This window comes from Nerophis lumbriciformis, linkage group LG28, assembly GCF_033978685.3.
Source record: "Nerophis lumbriciformis linkage group LG28, RoL_Nlum_v2.1, whole genome shotgun sequence".
Taxonomy (NCBI): Eukaryota; Metazoa; Chordata; class Actinopteri; order Syngnathiformes; family Syngnathidae; genus Nerophis; species Nerophis lumbriciformis.
In genome coordinates this window covers 2759293-2764030 of record NC_084575.2, presented here as the reverse complement: position 1 = coordinate 2764030, position 4738 = coordinate 2759293, and the positions used below count along the sequence as shown (strand labels likewise).

At 40.4% G+C, this 4738-nt stretch overlaps 2 pseudogenes; one reads left to right on the top strand and one right to left on the bottom strand.

Moving 5' to 3' along the window:
- Window positions 1-2696: 2696 nt before the first annotated feature.
- LOC133571230 (5S ribosomal RNA) lies at window positions 2697-2805 on the bottom strand (annotated as a pseudogene).
- Window positions 2806-4164: 1359 nt separating this feature from the next.
- Window positions 4165-4273, top strand: LOC133571242 (5S ribosomal RNA; annotated as a pseudogene).
- Window positions 4274-4738: the final 465 nt, after the last annotated feature.

Here is a 4738-nt window from a genome sequence, read left to right as displayed (position 1 = left end):
AAACAGTAGCCATATTGAATGTTTGCCTTCATTTGACCACGTGAGGTAAGGAGGACGGCCTCTAGGTCACATGGTTACACCCCAGCAATTACACTGTTGATGATTGATGAGCATTCATTTTTAAATGGTGGTGTTAAAAAGCAAGTATATCTCCATCTTTAGTCATAAATACTACCTACTCAGTGGCCTAGTGGTTAGAGTGTCCGTCCTGAGATCGGTAGGTTGGGAGTTCAAATCCCGGCCGAGTCATACCAAAGACTATAAAAATGGGACCCATTACCTCCCTGCTTGGCACTCAGCATCAAGGGTTGGAATTGGGGGTTAAATCACCAAAATGATTCCCGGGCGCAGCCACCGCTGCTGCCCACTGCTCCCAGGGGGTGATCAAGGGTGATGGGTCAAATGCAGAGAATAATTTCGCCACACCTAGTGTGTGTGTGTGACAATCATTGGTACTTTAACTTTTAACTTTAACTTTAAATGTGGCCCCCGGATGAACATGTGTCACAAACATTGTATTAGATGATATGTGGATGTTGTGCTTACTTGGACTGTGATGAAGCTGTGAGGACTCAGGTGCTTTGTCTTCATGCTCTTCAGTCTTCACAGAGACAACAGTCAGTGGAAACTTGCTGACATCATCCTCCTCCTGCCCTACAGGACACTCTCCCTCCTCTTCCTCTTTCATGTGTGAGGGCTGTGGATCCTCCAAAGTGAAACTGTCCCCCTGCAGATGAGGGAGACATTCTTCTTGGTGTCCAATCAGCTGATGGATGTCTACAGGACACAAACAAAACACATTTTAAGTCCTACATGCTAAATATTAAATTGTACATGAAATATAGGGCTGTGGCTATTGAAAATGTTATTAATCAAGTGTTCTACTGGAAATGTTTTCGATTAATCGAGTAACTGGATAAAATAGTGTTGCTTGGTTAAAGACAAATTTAAGCGACTTTAAGACATTTCACTTAATAATGAACGGCCAATTGGTTTGAGATGGTATGAGATCAAGATGTCATCTTTAGATCAGGCTTTGTTTTTTCCACAATCACTGCCACATTAAAAAGTTAAAGTACCAATGATTGTCACACACACACTAGGTGTGGCCAGATTGTTCTCTGCATTTGACCCATCACCCTTGATCACCCCCTGGAAGGTGAGTGGAGCAGTGAGCAGCAGCGGTGGCCGCGCCCGGGAATCATTTTTATGGTGATTTAACCCCCAATTCCAACCCTTGATGCTGAGTGCCATTTTTATAGTCTTTGGTATGACTCAGTCGGGGTTTGAACTCACAACCTACCCATCTCAGGACGGACACTCTAACCACTAGGCCACTGAGTAGGTGGATGTAGCAGGTGTTGTAGTAGGTTAATGGCTGCACCAATATGAAGGAAATAACAGGTCAGTATAGCTTTTACACACATAAATAACTTGTCAAACCTGCCAGCTAGCAGGCTAGGTTTACAGCGTCAGTTACCATGGTAACTGACTCTGACTTTGTCTTACCTCTCTTATTTTTGGAGGTCAAACTCTGGAGCTTTACATACTCAGGAGTTTGCACTTAACCTGCTCTCTGGAATATTCCCCCGGTGACTGTGTGAGTTTTGTGTAAACATGTTGATACACTTTGTTACAAACTGAGAGGAACATCAACCTCTCATAAATATTGTGTGTCTGAACATCCTCACATGACAATTCATCTTCCTATAGACAATCTATTGAAGAAAAGTGTTCATAATAAATATAAAGTTAGTAAAGATGTGAGAGTAAGAAGTAAACAAACCTGTTGTGTGTAACACAACTTGATGTTTTTCATGTTGTCGCTCCTTCTCCTCTTTTGTTGGACAAAGTTCCTCCTCGTACTCTGCTATGGTTCTTTCGCACATTTTCACACAATCACAACACTTTACACTCACACTTGATCTCTGCTTAGCGATGTGTTTTCATCTCTCTTTGTTAGCAGCTAACAAGCTAAGCTAACTAGCAAGCTAAGCTAGCTGGAGAAGTGCGCTCAGACTAATATACAAACAGTTATTATGACTCTATTTAATAGAGTGTAATAAAGGACATATATGTGTACATGGACGCACAGATTAAGAACACTGAACTGTGACGACTGCAATAACGTCTTCACCGTCAGACGCCATCTTGCTTTATCCTCGCCTTGTTTGGTTCGCGCGCAGTTTTGTCAGATCTCGCGAGAGAAAAAATTAACCAGCTCTTTTCGAGATCTTGCGAGAGAAACAAGTAACCAGCTCTTCCCCCCCACCTCCGGTGAAAATAAAAATAAACTTTTGCATTTTCAAAACAAAGACATACAACTTATTTTGGTAAATAAACAGTAGCTTATATGACCCCTTTAAATCCTAAGTTGGCTGATCAGAGCGAGACGAGTCGTGGCTCCTCAGCTTCATGCAGGACGGAGTGGTAGGAGGCGTGGGCGAGGTTGACTGACTGCAAAAGACCACACCATTATTTTTAAATTAATCTAAATATTGCTCTAGTTGGTATTTATGTTTTAAATCCTGTTGTAAAGGTTTGTACCTTCAACTGTAGTTGTAAATATTAAGTGGAATTGTATTATAATAACCGAATATATTCCCTTATTTTGGAATAGTTGCAATTAAAGCAATACATGAATCACAACAGCTGTAGTCTCAGCACTTTGTAGCGCCCTCTGGCGTGAGTGTAAAAGCTTACAGCACCTGGTATTCCCAGGCGGTCTCCCATCCAAGTACTAACCAGGCCCGACCCTGCTTAGCTTCCGAGATCGGACGTGTTCAGGGTAGTATGGCCGTAAGCCGAAAGACGAGGTAAAAGCAACCTTTTTAAATGGAACTCTTACAGACGGGATGGGAGACAATTGTTATTTATCTTAGAGCCTGGCGCGCATGCGTACACTAATGTGCTTTTTCTGTCTGTGTGATTGTCTTCCTTTGCTACGGCGGTCAAGTTGCTTTCACGGTGGATATTTGCCTCCGGAGCTCCAGCGGAAGCTCCCCCTCACTGTGCCCACACTGCTCTCTCATGCTGCGGGGAGATTGCAGGAGAGGTGCCGCTCTCAACACTACTTTATGCTTAGGGACCGTCAATAAATTACTATTGTCTTCGAAGATGTATATCTGCTACATCAAAACACTGATTCATCTAAAAGGAGGTCAAATAAATAGTCATACATTTTTAATATCGTTCCTGATTTTATAATTTAAATATTTTTTTAATGTAAACAATAATTATTTGTTTTAAAAGCCTCCATGTCATCATGCAACTTAGTAACCAAATTCAACTTTATATTAGTCGTGTTAACCTTTTATTTTAAAATAGGATCAACAATATTTTTAAATTAAAAACAAATGTTTCTTTTCAATAGATTCCTGGTCATATGACCTAAAATCCCAAATTCACTTGATATTTGAAGTGTTTTCTCTAATGTGTTTCACACCTTTTTTGTTTTAAAATGTACGTTCAATTGGATTTTATATAAATTTGTAATATTGAAAACCATGGTTTCATTTTTAGCTCCCGCAACAACTACGACTATCCAACATAAAACCAACTTGACTCTCATTTGGAGCTCATAAAAATGTTGATAATTATCTGTATAAGACATATCATGCACATGATCTTTATTAAAACACTTTTTTTAAAATAAAACCCTATTTTAAAATAAAAGGGTGTGCGTTACACTAAAAGGTTAGCATGACTAATAAGTGGAATTAGGTTACTAAGTTGCATGACATGGAGACTATTGGGAAAATATCCTCTTTTTTTTAATATTAAACATGGATATATATGTTAAAATTTTGAAATAATGGACAAGCACAATAAGGAGGTATGACTAATTATTTACCTTCTTTTAGATGAATCAGTGTTTAGATGCAGCAGATATACATTTTTCAAGACAATAGTGATTTATTGACGGTCCCTAAGCATAAAGTAGTGTTGAGAGCTGTGATGAGGTGGCATCTGAATGCAGCTGGGATAGGCTCCAGCACCCCCTGCCACCCCAAAAGAGACAATGGATGGAGAGCTGCACCTCACACAGCCAGAAAAAGCACATTAGTGTACGCATGCGCGCCAGCCTCTAAGATGAATAATAATTGTCTCTCACCCCGTCTGTAAGAGTTCCATTTATAAAGGTTGGATTTATATCGTCTCTCGGCTTACAGCCATACTACCCTGAACACGTCCGATCTCGGAAGCTAAGCAGGGTCGGGCCTGGTTAGTACTTGGATGGGAGACCGCCTGGGAATACCAGGTGCTGTAAGCTTTTACACTCACGCCAGAGGGCGCTGTTTCTCACTTCTTGCAAAAAAAAAGGTTTTTATTTCACTTTCAGTTCAATTTACCCTAACCTGTCTAATATTGATCCATCTTTGGGCTGTTTTTGCCATCTTACCCGGCTACAAAAACACATGTCATATTATAAATTGACCAGTCACGGACTTTTGAGCGCTGATAGTCCGTCAATATGTTCAACACCGGGGTGATATGAACCAATCAGCGTGCCTTATTCCAACATCTCACACTTTCTAAGCCAATCAGATCCGCCTCTGTCCAACTTTCTTCAACACATTTAATATTTGGCCAATGACAGAACGGCTGCTTTACTTCCGGCCTCATTAGCATATTTCAACATTTAACCAATCACGGATGATGATGACATTCCGCTACCTCCCAAGAAAGGAACTTCTTTTCAAAACATTTTATACTTTTTTAACACTAGAACGTACAA